General features: G+C 35.6%; 1 long non-coding RNA gene across 1 annotated transcript in view; it reads right to left on the reverse strand.

Annotated features, from left to right (window-relative positions):
- Window positions 1-26,899, reverse strand: part of LOC309635100 — a 55,455-nt gene that overhangs the window by 17,579 nt on the left and 10,977 nt on the right. Inside the window, exon 2 of the long non-coding RNA XR_014248647.1 lies at window positions 2,130-2,182. This is a non-coding gene — a long non-coding RNA (uncharacterized lncRNA). The remainder of the gene's footprint in view (window positions 1-2,129; window positions 2,183-26,899) is intronic.

Consider the following 26,899-nt stretch of genomic DNA (forward strand, 5'->3'; position numbering starts at 1 on the left):
AATTTCTAAAATTTGTATGGAACCAGAAAAGACCCCAAGTAGCCAAAGTAATCCTAAAATAGAAGAACAAAGCTGGAGGCACCACAAATAATCCAATTAAAACTGGGCAAAGGACCCAAATAGACGTTTTTTTCCAAAGAAGATATTCAAATGGCCAGAAGATACATGCAAAGATGTTCAACATTACAAATGATCAGGAAATGCAAATCAAAATCACAGTGAGCTATAACTTCACATCTGTCAGAATGGCTATCATCAAACATACAAGAGATAAGTGCTGTGGAGGATGTGGATTAAAGGGAAATCTTTCACACGCTTGGTGGGATTGTAAATTGGTATAACCACTATGGAAAACAGTATGAAGTTTAATCAAAAACTTAAAAATAGAATTACTATATGATTCAACAATTCCACTTCTGGGTATTTATCTGAAGGAAATAAAATCACTATCTGGAAGAGAGATCTGCACTCATATTTATTGCAGCATTATCTACAATAGCCAAGACATGGACACACACATGTACACACATATATGCAATGGAATATCATTTAGCCATAAAAAAGAAGAAAATCCTGCTATTTGTGACAACGTGGATAGAACTTGAGGGCATTTTGTTAAATGAAATAAGTAAGACGGAGAAAGGCAAATAGTTAATAATCTCACTCATATGTGGCATCTAAAAAAAAAAATGGACTCATAGAAACAGAGAGTAAATTGGTGTTTTCTGGGGAAGGTGGGGTGCGGAGACAAATGTGTAGAGGTGGTCAAAGGGTACAAACTTCCAGTGGTAAGATAAATAAGTCCTGGGGATGTAATGTACAACATGATGACTATAGTTGACAATAAAGTATACTTGAAAGTTGCTAAGAGAATAAATCTTAAGAGTTCTCACCATACCAAAAAAAAAAAAATCATAACTTATGTGAGGTGACGGATGTGTTAACTAAGCTTAATATGGCAATCATTTCACAATACATACATATATCAAAACATTATGTTGTACACCTTAAACTTACACAATGTTATAAATCATTTATATCTTAATAAATCTGGAAAAGAATTTTAAAATAATTGCTTGGTAATTATTACCTGAGGCCATGATATGTGGGTTCCTCATGACTAAGAGGCGACAAGCCTCAGAACAAAGGTCAAGAGGCTGAGGATGGTGGGGTGAAAGATTGGGAAAATCTGGCTCCTCACCGACATTGTTCAGCTGTAGAATTAACTAACCTTGGAAACTCACTTGAGGACTTATTATGTGAGAGAAATATATACATATATATGCTAATTATGGCTGATACCTGAAGTTGAAATTATCCAAATTGATACAAATGCTAAGAATTTTACAGATATGTACGGACAGCATAAAAAAGGAATTGGGAAAGGGTATATGTTCTATTGCCTGCATTTATAGAGGACTGACAAAGAGCTATGGGGACTTTTGAATTACCTATCAGCAAATGGTGAAGCCTTATGTAATCGCCAATTACTGAGTGAAGTCCCAGGCTATTAATTATATGCCAGAAAGGACATCCACTTGAGGAAAGGACATCCACCATCTAGAGATGATACTCTAGACCGGAAACTCACCTTTTTCCTTTTGGGACTCTGCCACCATATTATTATTACTACGCCTGCATCTTTGTTGTCCCTTGCACAAATATTCCATGACACCATCATCATTTTTAATCATTCTGTGATTATGGGAACATGCTGGATAATTTCCAAGGCCAGAGAGGAATGTGTTGTTTCCATTAGCCTCTTCTTGCTTCATGTTAAAGGCAAGATAGTTAACTCTGGACTATCCTACAGGATCACTATCAAGCACTATTTCCAAGATCTTCAAAATTCATTTATTAGGCACAGACTAAACCATTAACAAGCGACTGGTCAATATGAGATTACTGAGTGAGAAAATTAAAATGCATATGGTAGTAAGTCAAGATCTCCCTCAATTTATATTTACTGACAGAATATGGGGGATTGGGAAAGTAAAACACAGTGCTAGTAATGGCTCTCCTTGTAACAAACTCTCTGCAACTGACAAGTGTACAGAAAATAAAGGTAGCAGTGCATTTTTCATTAGAAGTCGATAGACTGCAAAGCTGTCAAATGTTAACTAGCTTACCTTCTGCTCTTTGCAAAAAGGTTAATGGATACAGCACATTTTCCAATGTGACTCTGAAAAACAAAGAATTACAAATAGTATGTAGTGGTATTTGTTTTTCTTCTTTTTTAGTCTACCCTATGTAAAATCTAGAGGTTGAATGCCACATCAGAGCTTTCAGCTATCAAAAAATTGTTAGTGATCATCTGTGGAAGCGGGGGTGGGAGCTAGAGCTGTAGTGGAGGAGTTGTGAATGAATTTACAGTAGTTGGTGTGTGATATTAAGGATGAACCTTTATACATTTAAGAATCTAACCTTTAACCTCAACCTTTTGTAGGAACATGCTCTTCATTTACCATTTGTCTAGTTTGTTCAAAAATATTTTACAGCTATGTATTATAAAAAATGGTATCATTTTTGCCAGCGAGTATGACTAATCTATATGTAGAGACTAAAAGAGCACACCTAATTTTCGTCACTTCTGATAAGAATGAGAACATTATCAACAATACCCCTATCCTCTGCCCAGGAAGTGAACATTGAACTGTATTTCGAACTGACCATTCCTTTGATTTTCCTCAGAGTTTTACCACATATATTGTTCTTCTAAATATGGTTTAGTCTTGTGTGTTTGGATATTTTAGTCAGGGAAACATACTGTATATACTCTTGTGTGCTTTATTCACTCAGCATTTGGCTTTGGAGATTTACTCTAATAGATGGTTCATTTAGTTATCCTGCCTCTAGGAATTTGTTGCTAGATGCACTCCTGTTTTAACCATCCTTGTGTACATTTCCTAGTGCACTTGAGAGTTACATTAAGGTGTATATCCAGGAATCAAACTACTAGATTTCAATAGTTGTGTGAATTCTTATTCACAACGACAAATAATAAAATTTAATCAGAGAAGTGAGAAAATACAGAAACAAAGGAAAACAATCAAGCAAGACAAAATAATAATAGTTTAGACATAAAACAAAGTAGGACCTTTAGTTCCCCTCAAGGGCTGCAGATAATATTCTGAGCCATATCCCTGAGTTGTTTTGCAGACACTAAAACCCCCACCAGGTGGACGAAGTTCACTGCATGCTGACCAGCAGCACACAGACCCAAGACAGGTTGGAACCAGAAGGATGATGATTGAGATTCCCCAAATACCACCTGGCTACCTCACCATGAATCAATCAGAGAACTGAGCACTAGTTGGTCAGACACCCCGCCACCCTCTCCCACTCCTTGCCTTTAAAAACCCTTACCCATCTGGGAGTCTCATTTGAGCATGAGCTGCCTCTTCTCCCCACTTGTCCCCATATTGGGCACCTTGCAATAAACACTGTACTTTCCTTCATTACAACCTGGTGTCAGTAGACTGGTTTCACTGTGCATCAGGTGAGTAGACCCAAGTTGGGTTTGGTAACAGTCTTTCCAATTTTAGGTATTCCTACCTATGAGTGTGGTGTCTCTCTCTCTCCATCTATTTAATCTTCCTTAAATTCTTTGATTATTTTTCAATAATATTCTTCCAAATGAGATTTCTGAAATTATATTACTTTAATTTCTATTTCTAAAATATTTTATGTGTATAAAACATGTATATAAATATGTTTAAGTTCTTATTGTAAATATAAAGTAATGCAATTAATTTTTATTGATATATTTGACAAACTTGATAAACTGCTTTATTAAATCTAATAATTTTAGACTATAGACCAGGAGTTGGCAATTTTTTTTCTGTTAAGGACCAGATAGTAAACATTTTAGACTCCAAGGGCCATATGGTCTCTAGCAATTATTCAACTTTGCCATTGTAGCATGAAAGCAGCCATTGACAATACCTAAATGTTTCTAATAGTTCACTGACGTACGATATTTGCTGTAGGTTTGCATAGATTCATTGGCTTATAGAAGTTTCCCTCTATTCCTAGTCTGTGAGAAGTTTTATCATTATTTTTCCCCTGTATCTACTGAGGTGTTTAAATGGTTTTTATTCTTTAACCTGTTAATGTTATGAATATATTAACAGATTTTGTAATGTTGAACCAACACCATATCTCTTGTACATTTGTACATGATGGTATTTTCTTTTTAAAATATTATTTAGTTTGTTTTGGAATGCTGGCATCTACTTTTATGAGTGAAATTGACCTGTTTATTTTGTTTTTTTCTCTCATTGGCCTTTTCTGGTTTGGAAGTAGGATGAAATAGTTACATTAATAGAGTGATCAAGTATCCCCTCCTTTTTTGTTCACTGCATGAGTTTGTATTCTATCAAATTAACTCTGCCTTGGATTTTCAGTTGACTTCCATAAAGCTATCTTTGCTTGTTATAATGTCTGTGGAAAGATTCTTAATCACTGATTCAATTCTTTAACAATTACAGAAGTATTCAATTTTTCTATTACTTCTTGATTCAGTTTTGGCAATTTGTATTTTTCTAGAAAGGTATTTTGACTAAGCTTTCAAATCTGTTGGCATGAATTTATTCAAAACATTGTTGAATTATCTTTTTAAATTTCTGCAACAATTGTAGTTATATACCTGTTTTGATTCCAATATCATTTGAACCCTTTCTATATGTTACTTGATCAATCTTGCCAAAGCACTGTCAATGTTATTAATCTTCTCAAAGAGCAATGGTGTACCTTCATTAATCCTCTGTATTATTTTTTCTATTTCATTGGTTTCTCTTATTTTTTATTCCCCTTTGCTTCATTAGTATTTATTCTGTTTTTCTTTTTCTGATTTCATAAGTTGAACACTTAGCTTACAAATCTGTAGCCTCTCCTCTTTTCAAATATAAACATTTAGAGTTACAAGTTTTCCTTTGCCCTTTTAACCATATTCTATATTTTTATACTTTATTTTAATTATTATTTATTTTTAATTATTTTCTAATTATTTTCTGATTCTTTGACAAATGAGTCAGTTGGAAATGTGTGTTTAAATTTCTAAATATATAGGATTTTAAGGTTACCTTGTAATATTGATTTCCAAATTTAGAGCATTGTAGTCAGACTGTTTTGTATTATCCCAATTCTTTGATTTTTTTCATTACTTAGTATGCAGTCAATTTTTGGAAGATTCTAAGTGTGCTTGAAAAAAATAGTGTATTTTCCCATTCTTGTGTGAGGGGTTCTATAAGTGTATATGAAATCAAACTTTTTAATTGTGCTGTGAAAAAATTCTATACCTTTACTATTTTTTTCTTAATATATCAATTAATAGAAGTGTATTACAATCTTTCCCTAATTTCTTCTTGAAGTTCTGTCTGATGCATATATATATATCTACAACTATCTATCTATGTATCTATCTATCTACCTACCTATCTACATTTTTAGATGTGCACAATGTACAATTGTTAGGTCTCCCTGTTGAGTTGAAGCTTGTATACATTTTTTCAGAAATGCTTTTTAATAAAAGTATATATATATATTACTATACACACACACAATATATATTTTTTAATATAGCCACTGCAATTTTTAAGTAGTTTGCATTTGTCTGGTATTATTTTCCCCTTTCTTATAATTCCAAACTTTCTACAAGTTAATGCTTCACCTGTATCTTTTACAAACACTATGAGACTAAAATTTTAAAATCAATTCTGAACATATTTGTTTTTAAGAGTAGCCCATTTATACATACTAAATTACTAACAAATTTTGTATTTTTGAGTCTATATATTTCTATAATTTTCTCCTTTGAAACAAAGCAATGATTTTTTTCCCTTCAATTTTTCCTCTTCTACTTACCTTAAGCAAACACCTATTTCTAATAATTTAATGATCACCTTTGAAATTTAGTATGCCATATAATGTAACAAAGTCTTTACTGTGTCTCTACCCTGCTTTACCCATTTACTGAAAAGTAAATGTCTTTACTGTGCTCTTTCCCAAATTATACCTTTTCCAGTGTTTTACTTCTAAAGTGTTTTATCTTAACACTAGGTCATAATGTTACTATTTTATAAAGTCAATATTTTTTAGATATATATGTTTCTTCTTTTGTCTCACACTGTCCTCCTGGAAAATCTTTTCTTTTCCTAAAGTTTTTGGGAGGTCCTTTAACAAAAATGTCTTGATTAAAAATCTACAAACAATAAATGCTGGAGAGGGTGTGGAGAAAAGGGAACCCTCTTGCACTCTTGGTGGGAATGTAAATTGATACAGCCACTATGGAGAACAGTATGGAGGTTCCTTAAAAAACTAAAAATAGAACTACCACACGTAGTTATTTAACATTTGAAATGTGGCTGGTCCAAATTCAGATGTGCTATAAGTGGAAAACTAAAAATAGAACTACCATACGACCCAGCAATCCCACTACTGGGCATATACCCTGAGAAAACCATAATTCAAAAAGAGTCATGTACCACAATGTTCAATGCAGCACTATTTACAATAGCCAGGACATGGAAGCAACTTAAGTGTCCATCAACAGATGAATGGATAAAGAAGATGTGGCACATATATACAATGGAATATTACTCAGCCATAAAAGGAAATGAAATTGAGTTATTTGTAGTGAGGTGGATGGACCTAGAGTCTGTCATACAGAGTGAAGTAAGTCAGAAAGAGAAAAACAAATACCATATGCTAACACATATATATGGAATCTAAAAAAAAAAAAAAAAAGTCATGAAGAACCTAGGGGTAGCACGGGAATAAAGACACAAACCTACTAGAGAATGGACTTGAGGACATGGGGAGAGGGAAGGGTAAGTTGGGGCAAAGTGAGAGAGTGGCATGGACATATATACACTACCAAACGTAAAACAGATAGCTAGTGGGAAGCAGCCGCATAGCACAGGGAGATCAGCTCAGTGCTTTGTGACCACCTAGAGGGGTGGGATAGGGAGGGTGGGAGGGAGATGCAAGAGGGAGGAGATATGGGGATGTATGTATACATATAGCTGATTCACTTTGTTATAAAGCAGAAACTAATACACCATTGTAAAGCAATTATACTCCAATAAAGTTGTTTAAAAAAAGTCTTGATTGTAAATTCTCTCAATTTTTATGCGATAAAAGAAAAATCTCTATTTCATCCTTTTTCTTGATAGTTTTGCCAGGTACAGGATTCAAGTTATTTTTTCCTCAAGACTTTGAAGGTATTATTCCATTCCTTTCTGACTCGCATTGTTGCTGACAGGAAATCAGCTTTCAGTCTAATTGTCATTCCATAGTTAGGAATTTGTCTTTTCCTTTTGGCGACTTTTCACATCGTTTTTCTTTCTTACATGTACTTCAGTTTTACTACAGTATTTGTAAGTATAGATTTCTAGCAATTTATTTTGTTTGGGATCTGTTGGGCTTTTGAAAGTTGAGAATTCATACCTCTCTTCAGTTCTGGAAAATTCTGTCTACTGTTGCATTTTCAAGTAGTGCCTAGTACTCTGCTCTCATAACCCTCCCTGCTAAATCTCTTTCAGGAGGTTTTATCAGATGAATACTTGACTTATTTACTTTAATCACCTTGATTCTAAATCTCTCCCTATTATTTTGCATCTCATTTTTTTTCACCATGAGACACAATCTTTGACAATTCTTTAGACCTCTCTCCCAGTTCATGGACATGTTCAACATCTTAATATTTGATTGGTTTTATTCAAGCCACACAGAGAGTATAAATATTGGCCTCAAACCCAAAGGAGGGCCAGCTTAAGGGATAAATTCTCAAGGGAGACATTCTTTCCTCAAGAAAAATTATCTGAATGAATTAATTCTGATGATATATATGAAAAAATACACAATGCATTTTCAAAGTGTCATCCTTAAATACCACTTTACCCATTTCCTTCTAATCTACATCCAGTTTATTTTCACCTTTTCAATTCTGCAGTTAGCCTTTTTACTTTTTCAGATTATGTACTACTCTGACAGAATGGCATACACAAATTTTTACTCTATCATTTCTAAATTCAGAGAAATATTTTTCAATTATCTTTATTTCCCTTACCAGCTTTGTTGACCCTGAAATTAACTTAACTGAGTAAGTCTTCTTTAGCTATTGTATTTCCTCTTGGTTATCTGGCTTCTCTAATATTTTAAGGAGTGCTCCATGTACATTTCATCTTGTTGGGTTTCTGGATAATATTATTTTCTTGTTATCTTTTACATCATTTTAATGCATTGATATAATTAGTTATACAGGAAACACTAAAATCTGTAATCAGTCTTATGTTTTATTACTAATGTCTTATATGACATTGAGAAAAAAGTCTCCCCTTATTCCATCAAGATCCCCAACTATAAATATCCATTAGAGATTAATATTTGGGGTTGAAAGTCCTTGATTAAGCCTGAGCATGAAAATGATCTGATTCATTAATGTTGTTTAAAGCGTATGACTCTTTCTGCAGCAGCTTCAGTGAATTAGTACCCAGCTACCTGAAAAACATCAACTTACTCCATATGGTGTGTGTAGGACTAGAGAGAATTCCAAATTTTATATTCTATTCAACTTTACACAATGCCTAAAAGTTCAGTGTAGAAACACATTTAAAACCCTGCCCTGATCTTTTTCAGTAAAAATGCATTTGTATGCAAATTATACTGTACAGTGTACACCTGAAAGTGCATTGCTTTGCATTTTTCTTAAGCCCCAGCAAAATAGTTAAAGGACGTCTGAAGGATGTTTGATTTGAAAATGCTTTTGAATAAGAATGTACAATAAATTTAAAACAATTTCTTCATGCCTGCCACAAGGTTGGTATCTGGTATAAAACTGGCTCAATATTCAAAGGCATTGTTTTCACTGACCTTAGTGTATATGATGGCCCATGGCATAATTTGTTCTACATGCACAAGGCAATGTGGAATGTACATATTGTTACCAACATTTTGCATAAAGTGGCGTTTTCTTATCAGGTCAGTAATGGAAAGATCAGAGGCACTGAGTGTGGAAGACTGGAACAATCACTCACCTTAAAAACTACATGATTTAAATCTTTTCTCTGCCATCCCCTAGGTGTATAATTTTGGGCAAGTTTTAATCATCTCCAGAACTTGATTTCCTTATTCATAAATGTATAAAAATATTTAAAATTAATAATACTATGTTAAATAGTGTAATCTAAACTTTTAAGTTGATCTTTCCAATCAAATATTCATTTAAATTAAATTCAGAGGCAAGTCCTCTGTTCCTAGACTAAATCTGATAAAGATGTGGCTGAACTTACTTACATTATTCAGTCGAATCTCTCGGGATTAGAGGAAGAGAGAAATGCTGATATACTTCAAGTTCTCCTTGTTTCCTTAAATAAAAAGGAGCACACCTGTAAAAATATGAAGGCCAAGCCACATGTGGTACACCTACTTACTAATCTGTATCTGGATTATATTTGTACTGATATTATGTTTAAAAAATCAATTATGTTTAAAAAATGTTTTTGTTTAAAAAATCAATATTTAACATATATTCCAGTTAAATTTTCTTATGTGGATTTTAAATGATTTTTACATAATTGAGCAAAGAAATTTGTAGTCATGGATCACTCTGTGTTGATTTTGGTATCTGCTGTCTGTCAAATTTTATTTGTGATAAAAATAAATGAATAAAAAAAATAAGAATTTTATTAAGATATTACTGTTCTCTGCACCGTAAACTGGGGAAAATAGGCTTTTTTTAGAGATGCTTATTAAAAACTTAAAACAATCAAGTATATCTCTTTTGCCTTCAATATCCATAAGTTTTTTGTTATGTTCATAAAGATCTCACATGAAGCTGATGATTTTTGTATTTAAAAAAATCTTTAAGCAATAAAATTAAAATTCCATTAATATCTCAAAAAATACCACTTTAGATAGTGGCCATAAATTTTCATCTCTGGCCTGTTATGCACTCATATGCATTTCTTCCCAAAGCCAACCCCAGTGTATTGAGGTACACAAAACATCAGGCAAATACATCAAAAGAAAGAATGGCCATAATATACAATAGTTCTCTTTTTTAATTGAAAGTATATATTTTATCTCCAGTTCATTCTTGTTCTTATCGCATGCTACTTTTAAGCTTCTTCCTCAGAATTATGGTGTAAAGGCATTCCATAAAACAACTGCTTGGAATTGTTATATATCACATTTTCGGGATACAATAAGTAGTGTCATTACAGTCAAGATGAAAATTGATTTGGGGTGTTTCCTACTAAATAATATAGTCTTTAATTCTTCAAGGACTCAAAATTCTTAGTTAATGTGAATGTCATTCCTATAAGGATAGCTTCATGATGTTATACTAGTGGCAAGAAAGAGAAAAAATATCTTATTTTCTTTTCAAGCTTAATTTAAATGGAAAAAAAACTTGGGGTGGAGTTTTTTTTTTTTTTTTTTTTTTTACTTACAGAATCTGAATTTGACCTTCACCTAGCTATCTTCTATTTCTATGTTTATTTGTATGTACAATGAGATAACGTGCAGTCAAGAGATGTAATTCATTTTATAAGCACCCATCAAAGAAAAACATAAAATTAGAGATATAAAACATTACCCACGACATCCACAGCCATGCACACCACACTTGATTTCAATTCCCACCCAACCCTGCACTTTTTCCTTTGCACACTCTATGGTAATAGTTAATTTATTTGCCTTTCCCATTAGAGTGTATGTTTCTTGCGATCAAGGATCTTTTTCCATTCCTTGGTATGCCTAGCTTCTGGGTCTCTACTTCAAATAAATTGGGTGTCTAATATGACTTTTTTTTGATAATGAATAAATGAGGGGGCAAGAAGAGGGAAAAGGAAGACAGAGAAGAAAATATGAACTACGTAAACCGTGGTTGGAGCGTCTCCCCACGGAGGTATGCATAAGACACTCCAATCTAATGTTCTTTGTAAATTAACATTTCCACACATGCATCTGTCAAATAGTGCAAAACAAGTGAGCTGCAATGACTAAAGAAGTTTAAATCTAGTGGGTTTGAAAAAAATAAACACAGTTTATTCAGAACAAATATTTGTTATTGGGTTTTAAAAAATAGATGCTTAATTGTTATTAAACACCTTTTTTTCTGGGTATTTCTACTTTCTAGCTGCAGAAACCTCAGGCAAATAGCATAACCTCTGTGACTCAGAATTCCTACGGGCAAAATGAAGATAAAAATATCAGTCTTCCCTATTTTAAAAAGTCATGAAAATCAAGTAAGTTAATGTGAAATGAGGTGATGGTCATGTTGTATTAAAAACATTTGAAATGTTACTGCCCAGCCACCTGATTGTTTATAGTCTTAAGATTTCCTTTATATATCTAAACTCAGATAATACACTTTTGATTTGATTGTGAGATAATATTTGATAAACCTTGTCAAGCAATTTCTTCTTCATTAAGTTATTTCATTTTCAATTTTAATTTAGTAATTTATTATGGTGTTAAGTCTATAACAAGTATTGCATCAGACATAGTTACAGAACAGAGAGCCAACATTAGGCTTGCTCACAAAATCACACCTCAGAGGGGTTGAAAAACTCCTCTGACATCACATGAAATAATTTCAAATCACAGAAGGTTTTATACAATTCAACAGAGAAATCAAAGGTTCAAAGAGAGACATCAGAAGACAAAATGAGTTGAAAATGCAATTATGAAAGGCAAGCTAGCAGATATTCCATTTACCACATAGCACACCTGTGTACCTGCTGCAGGTTACATATGCAGAGCTGTCATATGATATTCAAGAAGTAGGAATTTTAAACATAAACATAGGTAAACCTTAAAGAGTGTATGTATATTGGCAGAGTTTTTAATGGACTGAGGGATACAGAAACATTAATAAAGAAAGATCACTTATATGCGGAATCTAAAATATTAATACAAATGAATCTATTTACAAAACAGAAGCAGAGTCACAGACAGAAAACAAACTTCTGGTTACCAACAGGGAAAGGGAGAAGGGAGAGGGATAAATTAGGAGTATGGGATTGACAGATACACGCTACTATATAAAAAATTAAAAAGCAACAAGGATTTACTGTATAACACAGGAACAATGTTCAATATCTTATAATAACCTATCATGGAAAATAATCTGAAAAAATATATATATAACTGAATCTCTTTGTTGTACACCTGAAACTAACATAGTATTATAAATCATCATACTTCAAATAAAAAATAAGTCATTTAGTAATCAATAAAAGAAAGAAATGAAACAAAAACTAAAGTGAGCTTTACACACACACACACACACACACACACACACATACACACACATATACAAACATACATATACATATTACCCTTAAAGTTTAGTAAACAGGCTTGTCAAGGAATTCTACTTGTATTTTAAATCTCTCTTTGCATATGTACATACACATACAGACAAAGTAAATAAAATACATGTGTTTAATAGATTGTCAGCATCCCGGCTGCATTTACTTAATAATTTACTTACTAATACGTGAAGACACAATAAAACGCTGCAAAGTCATACTCTATAAACCACACGTAAAGAGAAGAGAGAAGCTTGGCCCAGCATCTAGAGTCTGAGGCCTCTTAAAATAAGTTGTGAATTGCCCTTTTTAATCAGGACACCGGGGAAGAGAATGATTCCTTTTGAGTGTGGGCACTTCAGAATTCCTGGTGTCAAGTGGAAACCCACAGGCCTCAGGAACCAGGCTCTTCTCCCTTGAAGAAGTTTCAGTGCATGCACATTAGATGCTTACATGCTCTTGAATGCAGCCTATTATAAGGACCACAAAGAAGAGATCAGTGAAGAGAATTTCTTACAGAAATAGGCATCACCCCAGGAGCCAGTTTTAGGCTGGGAGTAATAGAAAGATAAAATAGAAAGGTTGTGACCTTCACTCTTCATCTCCCTACAACTTGATGGCTTGTCCTTGATATAAATCCTTCTAGCTAAAATATAGACTTAAAAAAAAAAAAATTAGAAACACCAGACTTCAGGGAGGTGTGAGGAGGTAGAGGAGATTCCTGTAGAGCAGGACTCTGATTACACAGAGGGGGGTCAGCTCTTTTTTCAGAACAAAGTTTATTTTGTAAGGTTTACTCTCAGAGCTCTCTCTCTACAGCAATTCACCCTACGAGCTCATCAATTAATTCCAAATATTTTGGAATCGAGGAGGATAGTTCTATTTAAATTGGATCTAAAAAGTTTGCTAATTATTTCTTCCTGTATTCTGTTACCTTTATGCATTTTCATCTTGCTCTCAGGTGAAAATTCTGAAGTAACTTACTAAAGGCACCAAAGAAAACCAACATTCTAATCTCAGGAGCATAAAAAAATAATTTATGTAATTCCTATTTTGTTCATTATCTTTCTTTACCTTGCATGTAAGTATTTCTTTAGCTATTAATTACCCTGGTGTATGCATGCTACTTAAATCATCTTCATACCAACCTGCCCCTAACTCAATTCTCAGTGACTTCGGCTCAGTCCACTGATGGCAATTCACACAAACCGAAAAAAGACTGAGAATCATGGCCTCTCCAATTTTAGCCCAATTCATGGAATGGCAGAATTTACTTCACAATAGACCATACACATAACAGACATCCGTAATAGAACTTCACAAGGCCAGAATCTACAGGACTCCCATGAATACACAAAAGGTAAGTTTTCCCTAATTGAAATGAGTGTTCTGAATGATTCATTTTAACTGTATATGTACAGTAGGCATTTTTAAAGAGCTAACAATAATCTGTACATATTTCCCAATTATCTGTATAACTGACCTAAGTTTTCTAAACCTCTATCTTCTTGGGTTTTCTCCAGATAATTAAAATAATTGTCCTCCTGTTGCTTTACTTTGCTCCAGACATTGTTCTATGTGCTCTTTAAAAATAATAATCTGGTAACCATTTTGCTAATTTTCATATGTTCCTTGTATGAGAAGGAAGCAAGGCTAGGACACTGTGAGAGACGATCTTGTCCCATCTCCCCTTTAACAACTGATGAAATTAGAGACCCTAGAAGAGAAACCTCATCACTGCAGGCTGCACAGCTTATAAACAGCAGAGCCAGATGACTCAGTATCCCAGCTCCTTTCCTGTTAGGGTAGGTAGCCTGCTGCTTGGAAAGGAAGTCCTCTATGGAGGCCACCACGGAGGTTATGGATGCTGATACTTAGGGGACCAGCAAGGAAGAATTACGGAGTTTGGAGAGAATGTATTAGATGGGGAACCTGAAAGAATCATGGGATCTAGAAGAAAAGAAGCAGCTGGGTGTAGTATTTAGGCAACAAACATTAAAATGATTACCTTGAGCCAATCATTTATTATCTCTGAGTACTACGTATTTACTAGAGTTTGAATAAGCCAGTAAACAGAGGACATGTTTGGGTCACTTATTTTGTCAAGAGACTTTTTTTTTTTTTTTTAACAGATGAATAAACTTAAACAAACATCTAGTGTCTCTACGATTACAGAGTTAATTGTGGAACTGGAATGCAAAGAATTTTGCAAAATTATGATGATAATGTCTACTTTGTCTAAGCCTTAGGGCTGTTTGAAAAATTAAAGTATACGGAAAACACCATTGAAAACTGGTTCTTATCCCCATTTTGCCTGAGACAGAGGGAGTATTCTGGGACACAGAGCTAAAAGTGGGAGGTCTCTGGCAAACTGGGACAAGGTGTCAATAATGCTAGGTACAGTGTGTATTTAATGTATTATATCAGTTCATATTTACATATATAAGCATATATATATAACAGTTCTGTGGACAGAGCTCAAGGATATTTTGAGTTGAAAAACGCAGCTTCTACCTCCAACTGGAGGGTATCTGCAATTCAAACCAAAGAACTTTGTGTCCTCAGGGCTAAAACCTGAGAATAATAGCTCTGGCATGGCTGAGACAGGGCCAACAGATAGGAAAGAGTGATAAATCCAGGGGAAGATAGAGTAAAAGAAAAACACAGCAGATGGATGACAGTAAAAGGGAAGTTCCAGCAAAAACTGCATTAAGCCAAGCCAGGGTGGATTTATCTTAAACTGGGCATATATAATTTAACTTCTTTTTGCATTTTAACTTAATTCTGTTATTATTTTGGCTTACTTTTAGACACTTCTGCAGTAGTAAAAAGAATGAAGACATAGCAAAAGAAACTCAAAAGCAAAATGTTCAAATCTTTATAAACCATAGTTTTCTGAAAAGCAAAACTAAAAATTCAAACGTAGCAAAACAGGACGGGTTTGGTTTGAATGTTCATTTGATCTCATGAAAATCAGGTATTCTTTTATAATGATTTATATCAGAGTAAATGGACTTCCAGCATGGCTCAAGAGGAGTGAAGTCTAGCCCCGAGTCCACTACTAGAAATGGGAATAACACTGACTCGATCAGTTTTCCTCTGAGAGCTTCATTTGCTTCCTCTGTAAAGAAGGTCCCTTGGACTAGAAGACCTCCAAATTCCTTTCCAGTTCAAAAATGCTGTAATTTTGGAATCACAAAATTCAGATTCCGGTTATTTGGCTCTTCCTTTACATTTTTATCTCACGCTAGAAAGGTGACATCTTCGGCCACCCAGTGAGATTGGGAGGCGAGGGACAGGGGTAGCTGATATTCCTACGGAGACTGTGAGATCTAACCGGACAGATCTTTTGAATCCCACCCGCAAGACTTACTAGCCAGAGAACCACAGGCAGTGTAACCTTCTGAAGTCTAAGGCTGCTCATTTGAAAATGATGGTCATAGTAACTCAGAGTGTGACTGTGATGACTGAATGAGACAGTGTCACAGTGTCTGGCACATGGTAAGTGGCCCATAATTATTTTCTCGCTTGCTTTCCATTTGGGTTATCGCGACATAATATGTAGCTTGGAGCTAAAGGATCAAAACATAATAAATGACTTGCAAAACAGTCAACTTCTGCTCTCCAGTCCTAATGACTATTTATCCTCAACCCCAACACACAGATTATCCACTTGTGATCATCCCGACCTGCCTTCCTAAACCCCAGATAATCTCTTTCCATAACACTTAAAACTAAAGTGAAATAAAGAATACAGATATGGAATCTATAGCACCACTAAATTTCCCTATTGAATTTCTATAAATACTTATTCCCAACGACTCGATTGCAATTTCAGTAATTAGTACAAATGATTCAAACAAAAGCGTTTTTGGCTCCATGACAATGGATACAGCTACTATGGTTATTTGTTGTATGAACTGCTGTACACCACTTCTCCTTTTTTTTCTCCCACAGTGATGTTAATTTGTCCCGGTAGCAGCAGAAGAAAGCGGTTGTCTGATCACATCAGCTACTCTGCTGGCAAAGAATCACTTCAACTCTTCTTTGAATTCATATGGAATGAATCAGAAGAAGATTCTGTTCTTGAGTGGTTCAGTTTACTCAATATCTGTATTTATGCATCCTTAATATACATATGTATCTTCAAAATAATTATACAACACACATATCCATGCATATACTTACACAAAGGTAATGCTTAAAAAATAAATTACGGTTTCTATCGGTGCTGATTTTATTCGAAGCACACTGGCATTGTTAACACCTAGTACACGGTCCTAATTTGGGGAATCATTCTCAAAAGGGGCTGAACGAATTCCAATTTGCAATACCAAGTAGGCTTATAAAGAAAGGGTTATCATTTTTTTAACGAGTGGTGCTCTGACCCCTTCATTCAAGGTCAGACCATGAAAATGTTAAAATGACACATAAGGCAGGAATATTCATTTGACACCTAGATATACACACGCACCAATCTTTGTTTTCATATAAGTTCCTGGTGTGGCAGAGATTTCTCATTAAAAGAAAATTTTTGTGGTTGAAATCTGTTACTAGCACCAAAGCACCTGTCTGCTTTTACAACATATACGGCATTCGATCCAGAATGCCACATGGGTATCCACTCTCTCCATAGGCTTTGGCACCCTGAACTACACACCCAGGATCCATCCCTCCTGAAATTAGATTACTAACTTGCAATCTGTTTTATCTATGTCCACGAGGCCTTCAGGCAGATTTGTGGATACATGTGCTGGGAATGAACAGTAGCTTTGTTCCCTCAATTCTTCCTACACCATCACCTGGCTCCAGGTTCTGTCTTCTCTTGACTGAATTGCCGCAAGAGTGTTCTGATTGGTCTGCCAGATTTGAGTCTTGCCTCTTTCAAGTATGTTTTCCACATTGCAGTCAAATCTGATCCTGTCTCTCTTTTGCTTAAAAGCCCTTAGGATAAAGTTCAAAACTATTAACATGACTGAGGAGTCCCTGGTGTTTTGTCTTGTTGCTTCTCGGCCTTGTGAGCTCTTCCCTGGCCATATTGAGACACTTGCAGTGCCCAGGACTTGATGTGTATATTCTTGCCTCCTGGTCTCTGCACATTCTATGCCCACTGCCCAAACTGTTAGCTCTCCCCCGCCACCTCCCTATCCACCCCTAGAGCTTCATTCACCCCTTGGCTTCTCTCCTTTAGGTATTAATGTAGCTATGACTCCCTCTAAGAATTCTTTCCTGACATCTCCCCAACCCCTTCTCAAGAGCTCATGATTTGTCCCTGTATGATATCACAGATCAGTTACTCATATATGGGACTTGCCATATCGAACCATAATTTCCAGTTTGCTTTTTTGTCTCTCCCATAAAATTTTCTTATAAACTTATTGAGTGTAAGGATTATATATTATCAACGGTGGTGTTATATCTCAAGCAGAATAACCAGCACTTAACAGATGCTTAATAAATATTGATAATGAATAAATAAAAATAATTAAGGTTAGTTATGACACAAGTCATGTGCTTATGAGATGTATTTATTAATTTACTTCCAAACAAAAATCCCATTCCAAAGCTAGGAAATATGCTCTATTTAATAAATGAGTAATAGAAAAGATTTAAATTGTTCCATGTTGAATTATAAAAATATTTATCCTCTAAATAAATACTTTTAAATTCATTTTCATTCGAAACCCTGTCACTCAATTTCACCAACTGGAAAACAAAACAAGGAAAATAAAATATAATTTTACAGCATTCTTTTCTTCCATTTCAAGGAAAGTAAATATGGAGAAATTAGCCCTACTCCTAGTTTTTGCCGATCACTTCTCATATAACTCATTTAACTACCCTGTTTCAATGACTTCACTCAACTGTTCTGGTTACCTACTGCTGCACAAGAAATTACCCCCAATTTAATGGCATGAAAATGATGATCATTTATTATCATCTCTCATGGTTCTGGGTGCTGACGTGGCTCAGCTAGTTGGTTGTTGCTCGGTGCCTCTCATATGGTTTTAGTCAGATGGTGAGCTTGAGTTATTTTGATGGTTTCCTCATTCATATGTCTCATGATGGATGCTGGCTGTCAGCTGGGACTTCAGTGGGAGCTGTTGGTCAAAATACCTATAGGCAGCCTCTCTATGTGGACTGGGTTTCCACACAGCATGGAGGCCAGGTGCCAAGAACAGTTCTAAGTACTGCACAGCCTCTTCTAACCTAGTCAGAAAAGTCACGCTGTCTTGTTTCCCCTGGAAAGAAGTTTATAAGTCCAGCCCATATTTTAAAGAGAAGAGACTCGGACTCTACCTCTTGATGGGAGGAGAGTTTAAAAACTTGTGGGCATGTTTTAAAACCATCAAATTTGCCTAACCACTAGTCTCCAAACATTCTTCTTTCTAATGGACATGCTACTTCACTTATCCCTCTCACTACAGGCTTGCTTCCTCAGCATTTGTTCTTCTATTCCTGCATGTCTGGTTTCTTTCTGTGAGGTAAGCTCAGCATGTCGGAGCGTGGGCACCGGCATTTATAATCATGCATCCGTGTGGACATGAAGATGCTTGTGCTGGATCTGAGAGGATACACGCCAGTGTGTTCACGTGTGTGGAAGGATGCAGATGTTCCAGGATGAACTCTTCATTGTCACTGTGAACTCCCCTTTACTTTTCCCTGTTAGAGCTACTGATGTGCATAAGAAAAGCTTGAAAATATTTCTTTCTAGTTTGGGAATTGTAGTTTTCTTAGGTTATGGTTTATTTTTTTCTGAATCAAAAGTGGTTGATTCTCTTTGAAAATATTCTGTTTGGGGTGATAAAAAAATATCTATTTGAAAATAGATCTATTTGAAAATAGATCATGGTGAGAGTTGCACATTGTCAATGTAATTAATGCCACTGAATTGTATGCTTAAAATGGTATTAATTGGCAAAAAATGTATATATAGCTATACACACACACACACAGAGAAAGATAATTTTAAAAACTAGTAACTTTGTGTACCAAAAACCATTGAATTGTGCAGTTTAAATGGGTGAATTTTATAGGATATGAATTATATCTCAATAAAATTGTTTAAAAATGTTCAAGGGAAAGATATGGATACTGCTTTTCACTTCCCAGAATTCTAGAGAAAGGTGCTTGGAGTCATATTCTATTCAACGTTAGAAGAAAAAAAAATTATACATTATGCAACCAACATGTTTATAAACAGTGATATGGGGCGTACTGGTTACTTTATCAGCCTGTTACATGAGTACTTTTTGCCAGCTTTTAGTTGCCAAAGATATATTTTAGGTCTTTTGTATTTTTGTCTGTTTTATGGACAATTATCAGAGGCTCTTTATGCACCCAAACTGGAAGCACTTTATCTGTGCTGACACTAAGTGAGCATCACATATACATACAAAGGACACTAGCCCTAACCTAACAGATAGGAAAGCTAAATCAGGCAGTGAATAGTTATAGATGACTTTAGGCATAAATTCTTTTCAATTTTGTATAAAACCCTTTCCTCTGCTTTATTTCTAATGACTTCCATCATTAAAATTTTTGGCTCCGAAGTGAAAATGTGGGCGTGGAATCAGCATATGGAAAAATATATGTGGAACAAAAAAGTAAAAATAAAACACATGTGGGTGTGGAATTTTGTGTTTTGATTTGCTTTCATTTCGGGCTGGGCCCAAAGAATAAAAAAAGTTATCCAATCCAACCTGCTACCTTGAGTGAGGCTCAATAAAATCTTTTCAGCAGCCTGACTTTCCAAATTAGCCCTGGCTACGGATCACCCAATCAAATTTCTGAGTATCCTGTTCCAGTTCTACTCCAGTCCATCCCATTCCATCCCATCCCATCCTATCAGGGTCAACCGCCCACAGTCCTTCCTTCCATTAGCCCTCAGCTTGTTAGTAAATAGGAACAATTGCACTGGTCTGATTAACCTAAATAGGCTCTTTCTGCTCCATTACATGGCTGTTCAGAACATATAGAAAATGTGTCAGATACCCAAGATCCAGACCATAGATTACACTATTATAAAGATCATACAGCACACACTTGAGTCTCTAGAAAGTAAACGACTAAACCAATGAAACATCTTAAAAAACATCTTCTCCAGAGGATGTAAGCCAGCATAAACTAGTCAAAAAGCAGAACTTTTAATAAATGAACAAAAAGTACATTATCTAACCAATATGCCCCATTTTACTATTTGGGGGAACATACTGATTACACACTATTTAGTCTTGTCTCTTTTAATGATAAACTTAATATGACTTCAATGAAGTCCTATTCTCTAGAACTGTGAAACAGAAATACAGCTGTCTGAGTTCCTTTGGGCTGTTATAACAGAACACCATGGACTGGGTGCTTTGTCAACAACAGAAATTTATTTCTCACAGTTCTGGAGGCTCTAGTTCATGATCCAAGTGCCAGCAGATTCCGTGTCCAGGGGAAGCCTCTTTCTTGGCCCATAGATGACCATCTTTCCAAAAGGCATGGCAGAGGGGGTGAGGGAGCTCTCTGGGATCTCTTCTACAAGGGCATTAATCCTGTTCATGAGGGCTTCACTCTCATGACCTAAGCACTCCCAAAGGCCCCACCTTCAACTGCCATCACATTGGGGATTAGGTTCCAACATACGAATTTTAGGGGGACACTAATATTTATATAACTGTCTATAATACAGTTATGTGTGGGCTCCAAGCCCCAGGAAGGCAGGCACAGTAATCTGCTGTACATTCCCCAAAGTCTCCTTGTCTACATCACTAATAACCCCATGTCAGGGAACTGCAGGTCTGGGATAAATATTGAGTTTGGGAAAATAATTTCTTTCCCATTGTCAAAGTGACAGTTGATACCTCCAAATGCATTCATACAGTTGATAATGATACCTCAATTTGCATTAGTAAATAACACACTCCTTCAATCTACATATTCTGCATTCCCATGTAAGGTAGCATTTTCCTTTCAGAATAACTGTTTGCCTCTCTTCTGTGTAACCAAAAGATATATCCTGATGAATTCCCCCAAATAATGGTAATGGCATGTTCACCTATAAAAAAACAAAAAAAACCAAACAAACAAAAACAAAAAAAACTACCAGAAATTCAACAGATAAAAATGGTCTTGGTGAAATGTGAAAAAAAAAAATTGTGAAGTCACTCACTATAGGCCTCACACTAGGTCTGCAATAGACAAGGAACAGCAAATGAAAATTTCAGAATATCCTCATGTTCATGTCTCCCAAGGAGTGTTTTCTAATATTATAGAACCTGGGAGAAGATTCTCAACCTTATCATGCCTATTTCCCCTTTTATTACAAATATTTGACATCCCCGCTATACTGAAATGAAATTCATAGATATTATAATCTACAGTTCATACAGTTTCAAAGAATCAATATAATGACATGACATGTAAAAAAGGAAATAAGAGAAATGTAATTTATCACAAGGTAATGTATAGTTTACCTATAAATGCTTGAAAACTACATTAGAATACAAAATAAAGTGGTTATATACTTGCATCCATTAGAAATAACTTAAATGAAAGAGCCACAAAACCTTATTGATTTAAGTGTGTTTTATTTGCTGCACAAATTCCACTACAGCAAGAGTGTTGGTAATTTGATTTTCTGTTATATGAGAAAAAATAATTTTACAGTTCTGAACAAAATAAAGCACAACCTTCCCTAGATTTACACAATATTTGCATTCCCGGTAATTCAGCATTATGATCATGCCAGAAAAAAACAACTTACTTTGTGTTGATATGTACAAAAGAGTTATGTTCTAGTCTCATAAAATTAAAATCTGTTTCTGACTCACAAAAATATCTGATAGGATATTTCAAAATCCTGTAAAAATTGAGACAATTTCTCAACATGCTGGCTAGTTAGCAACCCAGATCACTCCTCCTAAATGGCTGTCATTCCCCCAAACTTGGGAAAATCAAAAATGTTTTCATAAATGCCCAAAACGTCCTTTAGAAAGAAGTACCGCCCACCATGAGAACTACATTCTAGGTTTTCCAGAACGAGTTACTCTTCCTATGTGTGAAGCTGTGCCCTGAACTGCCCTGGTCCCTCGGTGGATAGGGTTTCCTCACCCTGCTGACCACCAATGGTCTTAGTTTTGGGTTTAGATTCTCCAGAGCATGGTCACATGCACCCCGTTAGCTGGTGCATCTGGTGTCTTTTCATGCAGCCTTATATATTTCAAGAAGGCATCCTCTCCCCTTTATGGTCCTTCCTAAATGTCAACAAGGAAATCCATGGGAAATTTCCTCCTAATTTGGAACTCTAATCCTTCCTGAAGCACATGTCGCTCCTGTAGCTCTGAAGCTCCACCCACGGTCACTCACACCTTATCTTCAGGCTCATCCTCCCACACGCTGGGTGCAGTGCACTAGATGCACCAGATAAGTTGCCCCTTCTCTTTCTGAGATCATGTTCTCATTAAAAAATAGACTTCATTTCAACTCCGATGTCCTCCCCGTCCCTTAATAAGGTTGCACTTATTTTCCCAAAGGGACAAATCCATGCTTACTTGGGATTGTCAAGGCGAGGCATTGGACCCTCAGTGAACTTTCAGTTTACTCAGTAAACACGGGATTGAATACTGAATCTGGGATTCCAGTGACCAGTACTGGCCAGAAGCTTCCACTCCAGGAATATGCCCTCAGCCGTCCTTCATTTTTCTGAAGTCAGCAAGGGTGGGAGCTTTGTACCCGCCAAATAAAATGTCACAACTTATCATGTTTGGTCTGTTCCATGTTTTTTATTCTCTTCCCTCCCTAAGCAACATCTAAAAATAATCAGTCAACATAAACTGGGAAAATGCCATACCGCTCTCTGGGCTAGTCTAGCCTTACTTTGCCTAAGCCTAGGACAACATTTTCCTTCGAAGAAAACTCTGCTTACAATGATATAAGAAGAGGAGAGGAACAATTAACCATCTACAACAGCATTTAAGGTTGTCATGAGGCACATTCAGGACAATTAATTGATTTAACAGATTAATTCTGGAATAGCAGTTTAGTTATAAAACTTCTGCTATGTAGTTTAGGTAGAAATATTTTTTGTTAACTGTGACAGAAAAAAAAAAACAAAACACAACAACTATTCTTCAAACTATCATTTTCCCCTATATCCTTTATTCCTTTCAGTTATTTTCCTGCTTTCTCTGGGGAGAAATTTCTCCCCTCCACCATACACACACATATATACCTTTGTGAGTAAAGATAAATAAATACCAGTCATATTGTCCACTCCCTTTGTCCTGTGATTTGAGTTTGTGAACATTTGTCAGTTTGTAGTTGCTGCCTGCTGGCACGAGCAAGTGTATTTCTTAATCTGTTTCACACGATTATGGCCCAAAGAGAGATCATTCCGTTTTTCCTTAATTTTGCTAAAGAGGCCTATGCTTTTCAGGGTGGAGCTTAGAAAGAAAAGCAGCAGGAAAGCCAAGTACACTTAATGAAAACACAGCCCTCAGCTCCGAGTTTCACACATCGGTGAGGCCCCCGCAGCTCTGCCGTGCCTGCAATCCCAAGGTATCAAGCCTCCCCGCCAATGCTGTGGGCACAAGTTCACAACACATTAAAAAATGAGACATTCTCATTACATGGCAGTCTACTCAACTGAGTTATCAGGGGATCGAAATAAAAGGATTTCAGTCATCTTTTCTCAAAAAGAAAAAGCCAGGGCATCCATTAGGAAATGAATCAGGATTCCTACACTGTTTTTTATTTTTTTCCAGTAGTATGGAAATGGTGATAGAAATAATAATTCTAATTAGTATTTATAAAAGGCTTAGTATGTGCCACACACAATACTTAATTTTTTATCTGCAATAATTTTATTTTTTACCTCCATTCTGCAAGGAGGATCAAGGTAAAATTCAGGCAGAATTAAGAGAGTATTTTGGGGAGACAGGGTCCTCGTCTTTAAATTATATCTTACATTTAGCAAATTAAAATTTTAGTATTCCTGAAGGTTCATCTTAGCCTGATAACATCTACAATGCTATATTTTAAATTCTGTGTATGAGTTTTAGAGCCAGTTTCACTTATGCTCAATGCTTTAAATGATATAACATTTTCAACTTTTTGGTTTAGGTGATTAGATAGTCCATTAGGGGAAAATTGTTAGACTACATATATTAACATGATCTAAACAGAAGTCCAAGCAATATAATAATTGCTTCATTTCTTTAAAAAAAAATCCACTTGACTTTTAATTGTAAAGAATAATGTAGTGGCTCAGCCTAAGAATTTCACTTGCAAACCTTTTCTTTTGAAATGAGAGTTCCCTTCAGTATGGTATTTGAAGTGTCTTTATGCTTTTTTGGGGTAATTTTATCCATTTAAAATTATAATGATTATAAATATAAAAATGCAGCTTACACGGGTAAAAAATACTTGAAACTAAAATCTTAGATATAAAACCAAGGACAGTAAAAATACGGAAACCATGATGGGGGAATTACAAATATAAAAATAAACTGAATTTACAATGTATTTTGTAGTCTCTTAAAAGCCCATTCACCTTTCAAGTATTCAATTGTAAAGTATTTTACAATTTTGATGTGTCATATTAAATCCTTTAGAGTTTTCATTTAGGCTTTCTGTAGGTGATATGTGCATACTGGGTATTATTTCCACTCCTGAACATTTTGGAAAACTTTAAAGTAAGTCTAAAATTATGACAGAAATAGTACTTTTTGAATAGTTCTTTGAATCACATTTTCCAGAGTTCAGAATAGGGAAGGTTCTTCCATCTGGGGCGTTCTCCAGACAGCCATGGCAGAGGGCTTCTGCCCATCAATTCTTGCCCCCAGTTCATACAGAGAGAGTTGGAGGGAACTGAGAATAAGAGATCGCCCATCAAAGTCCCCATCTCAGCGCTATCATTTGATATAGTAATTTCTGGAATTTATTAGTGCCCAAGTAATTGAGAATCTGTACATGGTGTTCAAGGTTGAAGAACATTTTACTACTTTGGAAGCAATTTGTCTTACTCTGGGATCCCCCAAGAACAGAGACTTAAAATTCTCCTGTGCAGGTAGCGTCATAATGTGACACCAGGCAACAGAACAGGGGGAGTAAAGAGGAAGCAAATCAGAAGGAGGGAAAGCCAATCAAGAATGTGTCACTGCATTGGCCGACCACTGTCACAGGCCACTGGTGCTTACTCTCACCTGGACCTTCTGAGGAACCTTAAGAAAGTCTTCCCTAAGAAGATGGTTAAGAAACCATCCACACAGGAGACCAAAAGAGGAACTATTACCAATAGGCTTCTGTCTCCCACTGGTCAAGATGCCCTCATGGGCGTCAATACCCTCATACTTCCAAGTCATACATGGGTGAATGCCAACTGTTTTCTTCAGCAGGTCCTATGAGGCAGCATCTGAGAAGCCCTAGGACAGGAAGCAAGAAGTAAGCCCTCTACCAAATGCTCACAGATTACATCTATTAGAACCTGGTTGAAGCCTGGACATAACTAGTCACCACTGCAATGGCTGAAGTTGAGGCTAAGAGGACTTGAAGTGATGCATAAGAGTCCAAAACAATTGTTAAGTGACTCAGTTTCTTTCTTACCTTTAACCATGAGCCTACTGAAATCAAAGATATCAATTGTGAAAAAGATGACAATTTGCTAACATTCACGTCATGGTAGTTATACATCATTTATGTGTAAAGATGTGGCAAATAATCATTCCCAATTGGCCCTAAAGATGGATTATTAGTATCATAGGACTCAAATATAACGATACGCTATGAAGGAGAAGCTTGTGCACTAAAGCACGACGACTGAGACATAGTGTGATGCCCTCATCAAAGTAATATCCTTTCTGCATGTTTCATATTTTACAGTCATTGTTTAGTTTATAATCTGATTAAAATAAAAGATCAATTAAACTCATTTTTATTCCCATATAACTTGTTTTTCTCCTACACTTTATGAGTTTTTGTTTTTTGGGTTTTTTGTTTTGTTTTGTTTTTTAGAATGAGAGAGCAAGAAAGTGCACAGAGAGAGAGAGAGAGAGAGGAAAATTGCAAGTTCTTGCTTGGGATTTTTTTCTTGGAAAAAGTGTTAAATGTGAAATAGCACCATGAAACACTTCACAGTCCATTCAGTTTCGTTTGGAAAATAAGAGCTGGATTGAAATGAACACTTTAGAAGATATTTCATTTCTTGGCATTTAAAATCAATATTTTTCTCACTGTCATGAATATTTGGGGGAGAAGCCTAGGCAGCTATTTTTGTTCGCTGTCATTGTGGCTCCACTGTAGGTGAAGATGGAACGCCTTCCTCTCATTATTGAGAGCTCAGTGGCCCTGAGCTAAAGGCTGCGATTCTTCATGTCACCACTGTGGTGGCAAATAAGAATTCCCGTTTAATTTCTAGTAACCTCATTTGTCAAGAAGACTGTATTTCAAGTTTATATAGATTCAAGGCAAACAAAAATGAGACAGCTAAATGCCCCTTTGGTCATACATTGCATTCACCAATTAGAGGAGAGTTAAACTAATGAGAGATTAATTGTACAGACTACTAACCTATTTCAAATTTATTTTTTAAAGAT

Source organism: Balaenoptera borealis (genome assembly GCF_965194805.1).
Source record: "Balaenoptera borealis genome assembly, chromosome: 9".
NCBI lineage: Eukaryota > Metazoa > Chordata > Mammalia > Artiodactyla > Balaenopteridae > Balaenoptera > Balaenoptera borealis.